Here is a 19,754-nt window from a genome sequence, read left to right on the forward strand (position 1 = left end):
TCGAAATGCATTATAATGGGTCTCTGTTGAATAGTATAATCCCCCATGACATTTAAGCACTAGTTTTACAATATACAGTAAGTATACTTCAAGTAAACAGTGGCATTTTATTTTACTCAATTTAGTGTTTAGCATTACTATATTCTTTCCACATAGGATTGCAAGACAACTTCAATGTGTTGCAGACGGCCCCTTTTCACACCTAAACAGTCTTTTGGCACTCTCTACAGGGATCTCATCAGGATTCCCTCCCTCCTGCTTTTCCTCTGCTGTCTTATCTGCACTCCCCCCCTCTGAGGAGCTCTCTCTTTTGAATACCAACAGTGCAACAGACACTCTGTGTTCCACGCTTACATCCTGCTTGGACAACCTACGCCCTCCTACATCTGGACCAGCCTGGCATCCCTGTCTGCCCCCTGGTTATCGGATGTACCACGTGAGCATCGCACCAGCCTCCAGTCAGCTGAGAGACAATGGCCCAAGTCAAAAGACCATACTGACCTCTCTCTCTACCAGTCTCTTCTCTCTACTTTCTCCGTTGACGTCACCTCTGCAATAACTGATTATAACCACTCGAAGATCAGCAACTCTCCTGACTCTCACACACTCTTAAAAACCTTCTCTGCTCTCCTCTGTCCGCCTGCTCCCACACCTTCATCGGAGTTAACGGATAATGATTTTGCATCGTTCTTTGTAAAGAAAACTACCGCCATCAACAGCCAGATTTCTACACCCCCATCACCCGCCTTTTCTCCTCTGTCTGAAAATGATGTTTCCAAGGTCATTGGTTCCAACCACCCTACCACCTGCTCACTGGATCCCATCCCCACCCATCTCCTCCATGCCATCTCTCCAGCAGTTGTGCCTGGTCTGACCCACATCATCAACTCTTTGCCCACCACTGGGACATTTCCCACTGCGTTCAAAGAGGCCTGCATCACACCGCTACTGAAGAAACCCACTCTCAACATTACACTGCTAGAACACTACAGGCCGGTGTAGTGTGTGAAAATGCATATCTTCCGTCAAAATGTAGATGACTGATTTTAACATCTAATTTTTTCTGTGTTTTTTTTTTTTTTTTTTACTTAACTCACTAATCTTAGCTTTGTAAACTGTGCTAGGCTTTAATGGACTGGATTTAATTAACTTATGCATTTTGTTGCCTATATTGTTATAATTTCTTCCAATGTTTTCTCGTCTGTAAGTCGCTTTGGATAAAAACGTCTGCTAAATGACTAAATGTAAATTTAATGAAATGTGTAATGTCATGTGTAATGTGTAGTGTGTGGCCTTGAAATTTTAGCATGTCTACGTAATCATGAATAAATGCTTCTTGAGACACACAGTGTTGCTTCTTTGCAGGCATCAAACGCATTGTTTCTGGCTATATGCATCCATGGATCAGTTTGAGAGGGGTGGATATGGGACACTTGGGTGAAACAAAACTGCCCCAAAAGTACCCCCACCCACTTTAAATACAGTTTTTTCTAAGTCAATTTGGTACATTTCTCAGATCCGATTTGAAATTCTCAAAACTTCTTGTTCAATCCTTACATCCTTGTGTCACTTGTGCACATCAAACAAGCATTTTCTCATTTCTTTGAACAAGTTGCAAATGCTTTGGTACATCAATGCAAGTGAATATGACACAATTATGTGCAGATTCCTACATTATCAATTGCTTATGTCATGTTGATCGAAATGCATTATAATGGGTCTCTGTTGAATAGTATAATCCCCCATGACATTTAAGCACTATTTTTAAAATATACAGTAAGTATACTTCAAGTAAACAGTGGCATTTTATTCTACTAAATTTAGTGTTTAGCATTACTATATTCTTTCCACATAGGATTGCAAGACAACTTCAATGTGTTGCAGACGGCCCCTTTTCACACCTAAACAGTCTTTTGGCACTCTCTACAGGGATCTCATCAGGATTCCCTCCCTCCTGCTTTTCCTCTGCTGTCTTGTCTGCACTCCCCCCCTCTGAGGAGCTCTCTCTTTTGAATACCAACAGTGCCACAGACACTCTGTGTTCCACGCTTACATCCTGCTTGGACAACCTACGCCCTCCTACATCTGGACCAGCCCGTGCATCCCTGTCTGCCCCCTGGTCATCGGATGTACCACGTGAGCATCGCACCAGCCTCCAGTCAGCTGAGAGAAAATGGCCCAAGTCAAAAGACCATACTGACCTCTCTCTCTACCAGTCTCTTCTCTCTACTTTCTCCGTTGACGTCACCTCTGCAAAAACTGATTATAACCACTCGAAGATCAGCAACTCTCCTGACTCTCACACACTCTTAAAAACCTTCTCTGCTCTCCTCTGTCCTTCTGCTCCCACACCTTCATCGGAGTTAACGGCTAATGATTTTGCATCTTTCTTCGTAAAGAAAACTACCGTCATCAACAGCCAGATTTCCACACCCCCATCACCCGCCTTTTCTCATCTGTCTGAAAATGATGTTTCCAAGGTCATTGGTTCCAACCACCCTACCACCTGCCCACTGGATCCCATCCCCACCCATCTCCTCCATGCCATCTCTCCAGCAGTTTTGCCTGGTCTGACCCACATCATCAACTCTTTGCCCACCACTGGGACATTTCCCACTGCGTTCAAAGAGGCCTGCATCACACCGCTACTGAAGAAACCCACTCTCAACCTTACACTGCTAGAACACTACAGGCCGGTGTAGTGTGTGAAAATGCATATCTTCCGTCAAAATGTAGATGACTGATTTTAACATCTAATTTTTTTCTGTGTTTTTTTTTTTTTTTTTATTAACTCACTAATCTTAGCTTTGTATACTGTGCTAGGCTTTAATGGACTGGATTTAATTAACTTATGCATTTTGTTGCCTATATTGTTATAATTTCTTCCAATGTTTTCTCGTCTGTAAGTCGCTTTGGATAAAAACGTCTGCTAAATGACTAAATGTAAATTAAATGAAATGTGTAATGTCATGTGTAATGTGTAGTGTGTGGCCTTGACATTTTAGCATGTCTACGTAATCATGAATAAATGCTTCTTGAGACACACAGTGTTGCTTCTTTGCAGGCATCAAACGCATTGTTTCTGGCTATATGCATCCATGGATCAGTTTGAGAGGGGTGGATATGGGACACTTGGGTGAAACAAAACTGCCCCAAAAGTACCCCCACCCACTTTAAATACAGTTTTTTCCAAGTTACTTTGGTACATTTCTCAGATCCGATTTGAAATTCTCACAACTTCTTGTTCAATCCTTACATCCTTGTGTCACTTGTGCACATCAAACAAGCATTTTCTCATTTCTTTGAACAAGTTGCAAATGCTTTGGTACATCAATGCAAGTGAATATGACACAATTCTGTGCAGATTCCTACATTATCAATTGCTTATGTCATGTTGATCGAAATGCATTATAATGGGTCTCTGTTGAATAGTATAATCCCCCATGACATTTAAGCACTAGTTTCACAATACACAGTAAGTATACTTCAAGTAAACAGTGGCATTTTTTTACTCAATTTAGTGTTTAGCATTACTATATTCTTTCCACATAGGATTGCAAGACAACTTCAATGTGTTGCAGACGGCCCCTTTTCACACCTAAACAGTCTTTTGGCACTCTCTACAGGGATCTCATCAGGATTCCCTCCCTCCTGCTATTCCTCTGCTGTCTTGTCTGCACTCCCCCCCTCTGAGGAGCTCTCTCTTTTGAATACCAACAGTGCCACAGACACTCTGTGTTCCACGCTTACATCCTGCTTGGACAACCTACGCCCTCCTACATCTGGACCAGCCCGTGCATCCCTGTCTGCCCCTGGTTATCGGATGTACCACGTGAGCATGGCACCAGCCTCCAGTCAGCTGAGAGAAAATGGCCCAATTCAAAAGACCATACTGACCTCTCTCTCTACCAGTCTCTTCTCTCTACTTTCTCCGTTGACGTCACCTCTGCAAAAACTGATTATAACCACTCGAAGATCAGCAACTCTCCTGACTCTCACACACTCTTAAAAACCTTCTCAGCTCTCCTCTGTCCGCCTGCTCCCACACCTTCATCGGAGTTAACGGCTAATGATTTTGCATCGTTCTTCGTAAAGAAAACTACCGCCATCAACAGCCAGATTTCTACACCCCCATCACCCTCCTTTTCTCCTCTGTCTGAAAATGATGTTTCCAAGGTCATTGGTTCCAATCACCCTACCACCTGCCCACTGGATCCCATCCCCACCTATCTCCTCCATGCCATCTCTCCAGCAGTTGTGCCTGGTCTGACCCACATCATCAACTCTTTGCCCACCACTGGGACATTTCCCACTGCGTTCAAAGAGGCCTGCATCACACCGCTACTGAAGAAACCCACTCTCAACATTACACTGCTAGAACACTACAGGCCGGTGTAGTGTGTGAAAATGCATATCTTCCGTCAAAATGTAGATGACTGATTTTAACATCTAATTTTTTCTGTGTTTTTTTTTTTTTTTTTTACTTAACTCACTAATCTTAGCTTTGTATACTGTGCTAGGCTTTAATGGACTGGATTTAATTAACTTATGCATTTTGTTGCCTATATTGTTATAATTTCTTCCAATGTTTTCTCGTCTGTAAGTCGCTTTGGATAAAAACGTCTGCTAAATGACTAAATGTAAATTTAATGAAATGTGTAATGTCATGTGTAATGTGTAGTGTGTGGCCTTGAAATTTTAGCATGTCTACGTAATCATGAATAAATGCTTCTTGAGACACACAGTGTTGCTTCTTTGCAGGCATCAAACGCAGTGTTTCTGGCTATATGCATCCATGGATCAGTTTGAGAGGGGTGGATATGGGACACTTGGGTGAAACAAAACTGCCCCAAAAGTACCCCCACCCACTTTAAATACAGTTTTTTCTAAGTCAATTTGGTACATTTCTCAGATCCGATTTGAAATTCTCAAAACTTCTTGTTCAATCCTTACATCCTTGTGTCACTTGTGCACATCAAACAAGCATTTTCTCATTTCTTTGAACAAGTTGCAAATGCTTTGGTACATCAATGCAAGTGAATATGACACAATTATGTGCAGATTCCTACATTATCAATTGCTTATGTCATGTTGATCGAAATGCATTATAATGGGTCTCTGTTGAATAGTATAATCCCCCATGACATTTAAGCACTATTTTTAAAATATACAGTAAGTATACTTCAAGTAAACAGTGGCATTTTATTCTACTAAATTTAGTGTTTAGCATTACTATATTCTTTCCACATAGGATTGCAAGACAACTTCAATGTGTTGCAGACGGCCCCTTTTCACACCTAAACAGTCTTTTGGCACTCTCTACAGGGATCTCATCAGGATTCCCTCCCTCCTGCTTTTCCTCTGCTGTCTTGTCTGCACTCCCCCCCTCTGAGGAGCTCTCTCTTTTGAATACCAACAGTGCCACAGACACTCTGTGTTCCACGCTTACATCCTGCTTGGACAACCTACGCCCTCCTACATCTGGACCAGCCCGTGCATCCCTGTCTGCCCCCTGGTCATCGGATGTACCACGTGAGCATCGCACCAGCCTCCAGTCAGCTGAGAGAAAATGGCCCAAGTCAAAAGACCATACTGACCTCTCTCTCTACCAGTCTCTTCTCTCTACTTTCTCCGTTGACGTCACCTCTGCAAAAACTGATTATAACCACTCGAAGATCAGCAACTCTCCTGACTCTCACACACTCTTAAAAACCTTCTCTGCTCTCCTCTGTCCTTCTGCTCCCACACCTTCATCGGAGTTAACGGCTAATGATTTTGCATCTTTCTTCGTAAAGAAAACTACCGTCATCAACAGCCAGATTTCCACATCCCCATCACCCGCCTTTTCTCATCTGTCTGAAAATGATGTTTCCAAGGTCATTGGTTCCAACCACCCTACCACCTGCCCACTGGATCCCATCCCCACCCATCTCCTCCATGCCATCTCTCCAGCAGTTGTGCCTGGTCTGACCCACATCATCAACTCTTTGCCCACCACTGGGACATTTCCCACTGCGTTCAAAGAGGCCTGCATCACACCGCTACTGAAGAAACCCACTCTCAACCTTACACTGCTAGAACACTACAGGCCGGTGTAGTGTGTGAAAATGCATATCTTCCGTCAAAATGTAGATGACTGATTTTAACATCTAATTTTTTTCTGTGTTCTTAAATTTTTTTTTTACTTACCTCACTAATCTTAGCTTTGTATAGTGTGCTAGGCTTTAATGGACTGGATTTAATTAACTTATGCATTTTGTTGCCTATATTGTTATAATTTCTTCCAATGTTTCCTCGTCTGTAAGTCGCTTTGGATAAAAACGTCTGCTAAATGACTAAATGTAAATTTAATGAAATGTGTAATGTCATGTGTAATGTGTAGTGTGTGGCCTTGAAATTTTAGCATCTCTACGTAATCATGAATAAATGCTGCTTGAGACACACAGTGTTGCTTCTTTGCATGCATCAAACGCATTGTTTCTGGCTATATGCTTCCATGGATCAGTTTGAGAGGGGTGGATATGGGACACTTGGGTGAAACAAAACTGCCCCAAAAGTACCCCCACCCACTTTAAATACAGTTTTTTTGATCGAAATGCATTATAATGGCTCTCTGTTGAATAGTATAATCCCCCATGACATTTAAGCACTAGTTTTACAATATACAGTAAGTATACTTCATGTAAACAGTGGCATTTTATTTTACTCAATTAAGTGTTTAGCATTACTATATTCTTTCCACATAGGATTGCAAGTCAACTTCAATGTGTTGCAGACGGCCCCTTTTCACACCTAAACAGTCTTTTGGCACTCTCTACAGGGATCTCATCAGGATTCCCTCCCTCCTGCTTTTCCTCTGCTGTCTTGTCTGCACTCCCCCCCTCTGAGGAGCTCTCTCTTTTGAATACCAACAGTGCCACAGACACTCTGTGTTCCACGCTTACATCCTGCTTGGACAACCTACGCCCTCCTACATCTGGACCAGCCCGTGCATCCCTGTCTGCCCCCTGGTTATCGGATGTACCACGTGAGCATCGCACCAGCCTCCAGTCAGCTGAGAGAAAACGGCCCAAGTCAAAAGACCATACTGACCTCTCTCTCTACCAGTCTCTTCTCTATACTTTCTCCGTTGACGTCACCTCTGCAATAACTGATTATAACCACTCGAAGATCAACAACTCTCCTGACTCTCGCACACTCTTAAAAACCTTCTCTGCTCTCCTCTGTCCGCCTGCTCCCACACCTTCATCAGAGTTAACGGCTAATGATTTTGCATCGTTCTTCGTAAAGAAAACAACCGCCATCAACAGCCAGATTTCTACACCCCCATCACCCGCCTTTTCTCCTCTGTCTGAAAATGATGTTTCCAAGGTCATAGGTTCCAACCACCCTACCACCTGCCCACTGGATCCCATCCTCACCCATCTCCTCCATGCCATCTCTCCAGCCGTTGTGCCTGGTCTGACCCACATCATCAACTCTGCCCGCCACTGGGACATTTCCCACTTCGTTCAAAGAGGCCTGCATCACACCGCTACTGAAGAAACCCACTCTCAACCTTACACTGCTAGAACACTACAGGCCGGTGTAGTGTGTGAAAATGCATATCTTCCGTCAAAATGTAGATGACTGATTTAAACATCTAATTTTTTTCTGTGTTCTTAAATTTTTTTTTACTTACCTCACTAATCTTAGCTTTTTATAGTGTGCTAGGCTTTAATGGACTGGATTTAATTAACTTATGCATTTTGTTGCCTATATTGTTATAATTTCTTCCAATGTTTCCTCGTCTGTAAGTCGCTTTGGATAAAAACGTCTGCTAAATGACTAAATGTAAATTTAATGAAATGTGTAATGTCATGTGTAATGTGTAGTGTGTGGCCTTGAAATTTTAGCATCTCTACGTAATCATGAATAAATGCTTCTTGAGACACACAGTGTTGCTTCTTTGCATGCATCAAACGCATTGTTTCTGGCTATATGCTTCCATGGATCAGTTTGAGAAGGGTGGATATGGGACACTTGGGTGAAACAAAACTGCCCCAAAAGTACCCCCACCCACTTTAAATACAGTTTTTTCTAAGTCAATTTGGTACATTTCTCAGATCCGATTTGAAATTCTCAAAACTTCTTGTTCAATCCTTACATCCTTGTGTCACTTGTGCACATCAAACAAGCATTTTCTCATATTTTTGAACAAGTTGCAAATGCTTTGGTACATCAATGCAAGTGAATATGACACAATTCTGTGCAGATTCCTACATTATCAATTGCTTATGTCATGTTGATCGAAATGCATTATAATGGGTCTCTGTTGAATAGTATAATCCCCCATGACATTTAAGCACTAGTTTTACAATATACAGTAAGTATACTTCAAGTAAACAGTGGCATTTTATTTTACTCAATTTAGTGTTTAGCATTACTATATTCTTTCCACATAGGATTGCAAGACAACTTCAATGTGTTGCAGACGGCCCCTTTTCACACCTAAACAGTCTTTTGGCACTCTCTACAGGGATCTCATCAGGATTCCCTCCCTCCTGCTTTTCCTCTGCTGTCTTGTCTGCACTCCCCCCCTCTGAGGAGCTCTCTCTTTTGAATACCAACAGTGCCACAGACACTCTGTGTTCCACGCTTACATCCTGCTTGGACAACCTACGCCCTCCTACATCTGGACCAGCCCGTGCATCCCTGTCTGCCCCCTGGTTATCGGATGTACCACGTGAGCATCGCACCAGCATCCAGTCGTCTCAGAGAAAATGGCCCAAGTCAAAAGACAATACTGACCGCTCTCTCTACAAGTCTCTTCTCTCTACTTTCTCCGTTGACGTCACCTCTGCAAAAACTGATTATAACCACTCGAAGATCAGCAACTCTCCTGACTCTCACACACTCTTTAAAACCTTCTCTGCTCTCCTCTGTCCACCTGCTCCCACACCTTCATCGGAGTTAACGGCTATTGATTTTGCATCGTTCTTCGTAAAGAAAACTACCGCCATCAACAGCCAGATTTCTACACCCCCATCACCCGCCTTTTCTCCTCTGTCTGAAAATGATGTTTCCAAGGTCATTGGTTCCAAACACCCTACCACCTGCCCACTGGATCCCATACCCAACCATATCCTCCATGCCATCTCTCCAGCAGTTGTGCCTGGTCTGACCCACATCATCAACTCTTTGCACACTACTGGGACATTTCCCACTGCGTTCAAAGAGGCCTGCATCACACCGATACTGAAGAAAACCACTCTCAACCTTACACTGCTAGAACACTACAGGCCGGTGTAGTGTGTGAAAATGCATATCTTCCGTCAAAATGTAGATGACTGATTTTAACATCTAATTTTCTTCTGTGTTCTTACAATTTTTTTTTAATTACCTCACTAATCTTAGCTTTGTATACTGTGCTAGGCTTTAATGGACTGGATTTAAATAACTTATGCATTTTGTTGCCTATATTGTTATAATTTCTTCCAATGTTTCCTCGTCTGTAAGTCGCTTTGGATAAAAACGTCTGCTAAATGACTAAATGTAAATTTAATGAAATGTGTAATGTCATGTGTAATGTGTAGTGTGTGGCCTTGAAATTTTAGCATGTCTACGTAATCATGAATAAATGCTTCTTGAGACACACAGTGTTGCTTCTTTGCATGCATCAAACGCATTGTTTCTGGCTATATGCATCCATGGATCAGTTTGAGAGGGGTGGATATGGGACACTTGGGTGAAACAAAACTGCCCCAAAAGTACCCCCACCCACTTTAAATACAGTTTTTTCTAAGTCAATTTGGTACATTTCTCAGATCCGATTTGAAATTCTCAAAACTTCTTGTTCAATCCTTACATCCTTGTGTCACTTGTGCACATCAAACAAGCATTTTCTCATGTCTTTGAACAAGTTGCAAATGCTTTGGTACATCAATGCAAGTGAATATGACACAATTCTGTGCAGATTCCTGCATTATCAATTGCTTATGTCATGTTGATCGAAATGCATTATAATGGCTCTCTGTTGAATAGTATAATCCCCCATGACATTTAAGCACTAGTTTTACAATATACAGTAAGTATACTTCATGTAAACAGTGGCATTTTATTTTACTCAATTAAGTGTTTAGCATTACTATATTCTTTCCACATAGGATTGCAAGTCAACTTCAATGTGTTGCAGACGGCCCCTTTTCACACCTAAACAGTCTGTTGGCACTCTCTACAGGGATCTCATCAGGATTCCCTCCCTCCTGCTTTTCCTCTGCTGTCTTGTCTGCACTCCCCCCCTCTGATGAGCTCTCTCTTTTGAATACCAACAGTGCCACAGACACTCTGTGTTCCACGCTTACATCCTGCTTGGACAACCTACGCCCTCCTACATCTGGACCAGCCTGTGCATCCCTGTCTGCCCCCTGGTTATCGGATGTACCACGTGAGCATGGCACCAGCCTCCAGTCAGCTGAGAGAAAATGGCCCAAGTCAAAAGACCATACTGACCTCTCTCTCTACCAGTCTCTTCTCTCTACTTTCTCCGTTGACGTCACCTCTGCAAAAACTGATTATAACCACTCGAAGATCAGCAACTCTCCTGACTCTCACACACTCTTAAAAACCTTCTCAGCTCTCCTCTGTCCGCCTGCTCCCACACCTTCATCGGAGTTAACGGCTAATGATTTTGCATCGTTCTTCGTAAAGAAAACTACCGCCATCAACAGCCAGATTTCTACACCCCCATCACCCGCCTTTTCTCCTCTCTCTGAAAATGATGTTTCCAAGGTCATTGGTTCCAACCACCCTACCACCTGCCCACTGGATCCCATCCCCACCCATCTCCTCCATGCCATCTCTCCAGCAGTTGTGCCTGGTCTGACCCACATCATCAACTCTTTGCCCACCACTGGGACATTTCCCACTGCGTTCAAAGAGGCCTGCATCACACCGATACTGAAGAAACCCACTCTCAACCTTACACTGCTAGAACACTACAGGCCGGTGTAGTGTGTGAAAATGCATATCTTCCGTCAAAATGTAGATGACTGATTTTAACATCTAATTTTTTTCTGTGTTTTTAAATTTTTTTTTTACTTACCTCACTAATCTTAGCTTTGCATACTGTGCTAGGCTTTAATGGACTGGATTTAATTAACTTATGCATTTTGTTGCCTATATTGTTATAATTTCTTCCAATGTTTCCTCGTCTGTAAGTCGCTTTGGATAAAAACGTCTGCTAAATGACTAAATGTAAATTTAATGAAATGTGTAATGTCATGTGTAATGTGTAGTGTGTGGCCTTGAAATTTTAGCATGTCTACGTAATCATGAATAATACTTCTTGAGACACACAGTGTTGCTTCTTTGCATGCATCAAACGCATTGTTTCTGGCTATATGCTTCCATGGATCAGTTTGAGAGGGGTGGATATGGGACACTTGGGTGAAACAAAACTGCCCCAAAAGTACCCCCACCCACTTTAAATACAGTTTTTTCTAAGTCAATTTGGTACATTTCTCAGATCCGATTTGAAATTCTCAAAACTTCTTGTTCAATCCTTACATCCTTGTGTCACTTGTGCACATCAAACAAGCATTTTCTCATTTCTTTGAACATGTTGCAAATGCTTTGGTACATCAATGCAAGTGAATATGACACAATTCTGTGCAGATTCCTACATTATCAATTGCTTATGTCATGTTGATCGAAATGCATTATAATGGGTCTCTGTTGAATAGTATAATCCCCCATGTCATTTAAGCACTAGTTTTACAATATACAGTAAGTATACTTCAAGTAAACAGTGGCATTTTATTTTACTCAATTTAGTGTTTAGCATTACTATATTCTTTCCACATAGGATTGCAAGACAACTTCAATGTGTTGCAGACGGCCCCTTTTCACACCTAAACAGTCTTTTGGCACTCTCTACAGGGATCTCATCAGGATTCCCTCCCTCCTGCTTTTCCTCTGCTGTCTTGTCTGCACTCCCCCCCTCTGAGGAGCTCTCTCTTTTGAATACCAACAGTGCCACAGACACTCTGTGTTCCACGCTTACATCCTGCTTGGACAACCTACGCCCACCTACATCTGGACCAGCCCGTGCATCCCTGTCTGCCCCCTGGTTATCGGATGTACCACGTGGGCATCGCACCAGCCTCCAGTCAGCTGAGAGAAAATGGCCCAAGTCAAAAGACCATACTGACCTCTCTCTCTACAAGTCTCTTCTCTCTACTTTCTCCGTTGACGTCACCTCTGCAAAAACTGATTATAACCACTCGAAGATCAGCAACTCTCCTGACTCTCACACACTCTTTAAAACCTTCTCTGCTCTCCTCTGTCCACCTGCTCCCACACCTTCATCGGAGTTAACGGCTATTGATTTTGCATCGTTCTTCGTAAAGAAAACTACCGCCATCAACAGCCAGATTTCCACACCCCCATCACCCGCCTTTTCTCCTCTGTCGGAAAATGATGTTTCCAAGGTCATTGGTTCCAACCACCCTACCACCTGCCCACTGGATCCCGTCCCCACCCATCTCCTCCATGCCATCTCTCCAGTAGTTGTGCCTGGTCTGACCCACATCATCAACTCTTTGCACACCACTGGGACATTTCCCACTGCGTTCAAAGAGGCCTGCATCACACCGCTACTGAAGAAACCCACTCTAAACCTTACACTGCTAGAACACTACAGGCCGGTGTAGTGTGTGAAAATGCATATCTTCTGTCAAAATGTAGATGACTGATTTTAACCTCTAATTCTTTTCTGTCTTCTTAAATTTTTTTTTTTTTATTTACCTCACTATTCTTAGCTTTGTATACTGTGCTAGGCTTTAATGGACTGGATTTAATTAACTTATGCATTTTGTTGCCTATATTGTTATAATTTCTTCCAATGTTTCCTCGTCTGTAAGTCGCTTTGGATAAAATTGTCTGCTAAATGACTAAATGTAAATTTAATGAAATGTGTAATGTCATGTGTAATGTGTAATGTGTGGCCTTGAAATTTTAGCATGTCTACGTAATCATGAAAAATGCTTCTTGAGACACACAGTGTTGCTTCTTTGCATAAATCAAACGCATTGTTTCTGGCTATATGCATCCATGGATCAGTTTGAGAGGGGTGGATATGGGACACTTGGGTGAAACAAAACTGCCCCAAAAGTACCCCCACCCACTTTAAATACAGTTTTTTCTAAGTCAATTTGGTACATTTCTCAGATCCGATTTGAAATTCTCAAAACTTCTTGTTCAATCCTTACATCCTTGTGTCACTTGTGCACATCAAACAAGCATTTTCTCATTTCTTTGAACAAGTTGCAAATGCTTTGGTACATCAATGCAAGTGAATATGACACAATTCTGTGCAGATTCCTACATTATCAACTGCTTATGTCATGTTGATCGAAATGCATTATAATGGGTCTCTGTTGAATAGTATGTTGTGGAATTTTCTTATTCCTTAATCAAGGTGAGTTTTTTAAACACTTTAGACAAATGCAACACACAGAGAGCATGAGTTACTTTGCAAAGTAGTTTTATTGACATTCAGTCTGCATCAAAAGACATATGCAGAGTGAAGGTGCCTCCCTGTTCATTTACAGGGGCTTTTATATGATCCCAACATGAAACCCCTTCTTCTCCCCTCCCTTGAGCAAGAACGTATCTTTGGTAACACAAATGTGTCGCCATCCCTTATCTTTACCAGAACCTCTTGGTCTTTGCTCAAGGGCAAAGGAGCTGAGTGGTCTGCCACGTAGCAAAACATTTCTCAGGAATTTAAGAACAACAAGATAGACAGTCTTGAATAAATTTTTACAGAGATTAGCATGAAGAAACCCACGTCATGAAAATTTCCATCACATTCCCATCTTTTATCATATATGATAACCAAACTCATGATGCCTCAACCTGTAAGATGAGCACTGCCCTTTCTCCTACAGATTTCATAGGCCATTGTCATCGTACTCCCTAAATTCCCCTTCCGTGAGATCGATGGTCTGCATCATGAACCTTTGTTCAATTGCAGCCATGCTCCCTAATAGTATCTTATTTAAACACTTTTGAAAACAGTAAATTAAACATGGTAACATAATTATAAGAAATAATAATCCCACTAGAATGGGTAGTGCCACCTGCATCAGCCACGCCCCCCAACCTTGGCTATTCCACCATTTCAACAGACTATTAGTCATATCATCCGGTTCCCTGATTGCATTCTTCATGTGTTTTATAACGTCTGTGACATTATCAGCATAATCCGGAATATAGAAACAACAACTGACCCCGAGCATTTTGCACACACCGCCTTTCTCTGCCGTAAGCATGTCTAAAACTAATCTACTCTGTAAAACTACTTCCCTCATCTGTGCCATCTCCTCGCTCAATAGACCCAAAGCTTTCTCAGTCGAGTTTGCCAATGCTAAAACCTGCCAAGCCAATCCGTTCAATTTTGTCATGCTTAAAGCTCCACCAAGACCTCCAAAAATATTCCACAGGACAGTGCCCTGTGGGGACGTCCAGGGGTCGATCAGCCATGCTCCTTCATAGGTACTGGGCATGCTGTCAACGTCGAGCAAATCCCTTTTTTCTCTGATTTTTCTAGGTGCGTAGGCAGCTGCTCCTATGGACAGGAGAGCTGGATAACAACAGCCTGCCCATTTCACTGGCAGTCTGTGGAATGCTCTTTCCCCACAGACCCATACTACGCCACTTAGGCCTACCTCGTCCTCTGAGAACGGGCAGGTGAAATTCCAACTATTAAAGGAACAATTTGTTTGGTTGTCATTGGTTTCCACTATATTTTTGCATTCTGATGTTCCTATGAGTGGCCCCCCTTTCGCTCTACACAGGCAAACATGCCCTACCCTGGGGTGTATATTCAGAGGCCTGGTGTCAAAACTGATACTGTACTTACCCCCTGGTTCTTTGCAGTCTGTCTTTCCTGCCACCTCTTCCTCGTTGGTGCTGTTTGCAACTCTCAACAGGGTGCTGGCTTTGCAGGGTAATTGACCCTTCAGCCTTCTCTCATCCTCTAATTTCAGAGGACTGACTTTCCAAGCCTGCTCGAGTTGCATACACCACCAACAGCTGTCATTCACTCCTACCTCTTTCTTCTGCATCAGAGCCAATGCACATGCCTTATTGCCTTTGCATTGGTATATTGCCTTTCTCATATCTACGTTCGTTTCTCCTGGATCTATCCATGTCCTAGCCTCTACTTCCTGTGCCTCTTTTTCTGCCTGCTCTGCCGCCTGAAAATTCCTTGGCTGTACTGATATTTGAACCTTCTGACCTGTGTCTTTCCCCTTTGTTGACCACATACACCAGTATTGCCCTGCATCTTCCATCGTCAGATTCCATATTCTTACTCTCATCTGTGGGGTTCCTCCCCTTCCTTCATATTTTAATTTGTCTGAGTTAGAGTTAAGTGTAAAATCCCTCTTTTCCCTTTTGTATTTCACCATCCCGGGGGACATAATGGCCCTCATTTTCTAAATTTATTGCCTTGTCGGCCGCCACATGTGATCCATCCGATTCCCATGTTGTGGCCACCACATCACCTGAGGTACAAGCACCTCGACATAAATACATATTCGTTCCCCAATAATTAGCAGAATTGGGGTCCCACTGTCCCTCCCCATACCATTTTACAAACCCCCTGTATATAGGATCACACAGAAACCAAATGCTTTTCCCTCCTTCCCCTCTAATTTCCAATGGCTCGATGCGTCCCGACTCGAACAGTTGATTCCCCTTTGCGAGCTCCAACAGCGCCGCTCCTCCTGTCGCTTGAGTCAGCATGACTACTGCGAAGAGCCATTTGGATTCCATGGTGATGGGCCTATGGTTGGGGTTGCCACTCCTTGGACACCTTTTTGCAGTGGGAGGCGTGTATCCACTTAGCTCTCTCCGCTACTTTCACCGCGGTGTGTGTGATCAACAACACCTGGTAGGGTCCTCTCCAATGTCGGCTTTTCCACGACTTTCTCCTGAAATCCTTAACCACCATGAAGTCTCCCGGCTGGAGACTGTGTAATGGTTTGTCCGCTCCGTCTGCTACTGCCCCTTTGACCTGCACAGAAATTTGCGAGAGCAGAACACACATTTGTTTACAGTACGTGAGCAAACTGTTTTCGGCATGGGTGGTGACTCCGGCCATTGCCTCAGGGTTCCACCCCACTCTCCCTGGCCTTCCATATAGGATTTCAAAAGGAGACATATTACATCGTGTTCTTACTCGCATCCTCATATACATGAGTGCAATAGGCAAGGCCTGAACCCAGTCTAGGCCTGTTTCTTCCCCTATTTTTCTCAATTTTGCTTTAAACGTACCGTTTTCGCGCTCGACGGCGCCCCCTGATTGTGGATGATAGGAACAGTGTTGGGTAATGTTTATTTTTAGGAGTTTCCCTAAAGAGGCCAATGCCTCATTCACGAAGTGTCTCCCGTTATCGCTCGAGATCTTCTGTGGAATTCCCCATCTTGGCAAAATTTCTCTCAGCAGGAGTTTTACCACCCCACTGCTGTCTGCCTGTTTGGTGGGCATTGCCTCCACCCATTTGGAGAAAATGTCCACCAACACTATGCAGTGTTTTTGTCCCCTACACGGGCTGAGCTCAATGTAGTCAATCATAACATGTGTAAATGGCCCTTCAGGAGTGGGGTGTGCAGCCCTTGGCATAGTGATGGCTCTGCCTGTGTTGTTGGTTATGCAGATTGTACATGTGCTGCAATGTTTCTCCGCTGCTGCTGTTAACCCTTTTGTGTACCATATTTTTTGTACTGCTTGTAACATTCCCCCTTTGGACGCGTGGTCGAGACCATGCGTCAAAATTGCAAAAGCAGGAAAAAAATGTTTTGGCAAGCAAGGGAGGCCAGTCGGCCCCCACCACACGTTGTCTTTATAGTTACATGAGCATTTTTTCCAAAGTGCTCGCTCAGCTGGTTCCGCAAATGTTTGCATCTCTGCAAGAGAAAGAGTTTTGTTAGTGCTTTCTGGAGACGGCGTGTGTGACAGACTGGTGTCTGTCTGTTTCTCTGATGCTGCTTGCTTTGCCGCAAGGTCAGCTCGTCGGTTTCCTGCAGAAATTGGGTCAGAAACAGAAATGTGTGCAGCGCATTTACACACAGCAATCTCAGATGGTAGAAGAATGGCAGAGAGTAAGTCAGCAACCTGTGTATGGTTAAGAATCTTTTTACCATCAGCTTTCAAAAAGTTCCTGTGTTTCCAAAGTGTGCCAAAATCATGAGCTACACCAAATGCATATCTACTGTCTGTGTGAATGTTGACACTTTTACCCTCTGCCAATTCACATGCGCGTGTGAGTGCAATGAGCTCTGCTGTTTGAGCAGAGAAATGGTCAGGCAGGCGGCCTGACTGTACTGTTTCAAAATCAGACACAACAGCAAACCCCACGTGATTCTTTCCCGCCTCATCTTTTCGTGCACTGCCATCTACATAGAAAGTCAAGTCTGCATTTAGCAGAGGTTCGTCTTTGAGATCAACACGTGGCGAGCACACTTGCTCTTAAGTGGCAACACAGTTGTGTGGGTCACCATTGTCAGGAAGTGGCAGCAACGTGGCTGGGTTTAGTGTGTTACATCTCTTTACCGTGATGTTTGGCAATTCCAACAACGTCAGATTATATCTCAGCCACCTCGCTGTAGATAAATGTGACACTCGTTGTTCTAACAGAATCATAGCCACTGCATGGGGAACAAACACAGTAAGGGGAGAATAACCAACAAATTCCCTAGAGGCCAGCACTGCTTTCTCTGCTGCTGCTACTGCGCGCAGGCACGGTGGGAGACCTTGTGCCACACTATCTAATCTGGATGAAAGATAAGCAACAGGGCGCAGCTGGTCTCCGTGTTTTTGGAGCAGCACAGAGAGCATTGTGCCGTCTTTTTCGTCTACCATTTGTGTGAATGGTTTGTCTGGGTTTGGGATACCTAGCGCAGGCGCAGATTGCAGAGCTCGCTTGAGATCACCAAAAGCCTCAACCCCTGCATCAGTCCATTCAATCTGCGCATTTGCAGTCATGGGCTTCCCGTGAATCAATACCGTGAGATGTTTTTCCATCTCTGTGTACCTCAAAATGAAATTCCTACAGTAAGAGGTCATCCCTAAAAATGTCATTAGTTGCTTATTTGTTTTTGGGCGTGCGATGTCTGAAATTGCAGACACGCGCTTTGCGGACAGCTGTCTGCCACGGTCAGTAATTTCGTGACCCAAAAAACTAAAAATTGTTTTGCCAGCTGGACTTTGGAGATATTCACTTTGTGTCCTTCGTGTGCCAAATGAGTTAACAGTCGTACAGTGTGTTCTTCACATTGCGCTTTGGTGGGTGCACATAAAAGAATGTCATCCACATACTGAAGCAATGCCACCCCCTTCGGGAGATGGAATGGCTCCAGTGATTGTCGCAGTGCCTCGTTGTAAATGGTCGGTGATTCGCAGTACCCTTGGCATAGACGTGTGAATGTATATGGCTTGCCATCAAATGAAAAGGCGAACCAGTATTGTGAGTCTGGGTGTACTGGCACACTGAAAAACGCGTTTGACAAATCAATCACCGTATACCATTTCGTCTCAGGCGGAATTTGGCTGAGAATGGTATACGGGTTGGGTACGTTTGGTGCTCGTGGCTGTACTGCGGCATTAACTGCTTGCAAATCTTGTACGAACCGCCATTCAACGGGTGCTCCCTTTTCTCTGAACTTTTTAACTGGAAAGAAAGGTGTGCGCACAGGTGAATTTGGGCATGGCACAACTATGCCTTTTTTGACAAACTCGTTGAATATTGGCCTTATGCCATTGAGGGCTTCTGGTTTTAGGGGGTATTGCTGCTTGCATGGGCGGAAATTACTCTTGGGCGTTATCACAACAGGCTCACAGTTCTTTATTAAACCAACATCATATTTTCCTGTCGCCCACAGCTGTACGGGCACCTTTCCCAGAATTTCTGGTATGTCAACATGCATCATCAAACTATCCGTGTGTGAAAACACTTCAAGTCCCCTTGTTGCTGACAGACAGGCATGATTCTCAACACGATATGCATGCAATGAGTTTGAATATTGCACGTCATCCTTTGTAACCCAATCTGTGGCATGCACACATTTGGTAGCAAACACACCCACATCTGACCACAGCGCTGCATTTGGCTTGGTGAGCGAGATGTGGGGCTCTATATTATCTACATCATAGAGAGAACACTGATGTGTGGTGAGCTTTACGATACATTCGGGTCGTGTTGGTATCATGCTCCATCTGTCATCATACTCTTGGTCGGGTCCCTCAGACACGTGTGTTGTACAATGCAAATGACCTCGTTCCCTAAACTTGCCTCCGAACACCAAAGCCTCTGCTTCTCTGAGTAATGCGTCAGATTGTATCTGCCACTCATACACATACAGGGGTTCGGGGCGAACATCTTTTTGGGTCATAAACATTGTCCAACATTTCACTTCAATGCCCGAGGGATCACAGTTTAGTGACATCTTAGTTTTACACATTATGTCTCTGCCCAGCAAATTAATCGGGCAGCAATCAGACATTAGAAACCTATGGTGAAATTTGACACCCCCCAACTCGCATTGCACCCTTTCAGACATAAATTCTTTAACAGTATAGCCACTAGCATTTAAGGAGTACACGGCTAGTGTTGATTCTGGCAAATTTAAACATTTCTTGTGAATCACAGTATTTGTTGCCCCTGAATCTATCAAAAATTCAAGCAGTTTGTTGCACACGAGCATTG

The sequence above is a fragment of the Barbatula barbatula genome (assembly GCF_947034865.1).
Source record: "Barbatula barbatula genome assembly, chromosome: 5".
Classification (NCBI taxonomy): Eukaryota; Metazoa; Chordata; class Actinopteri; order Cypriniformes; family Nemacheilidae; genus Barbatula; species Barbatula barbatula.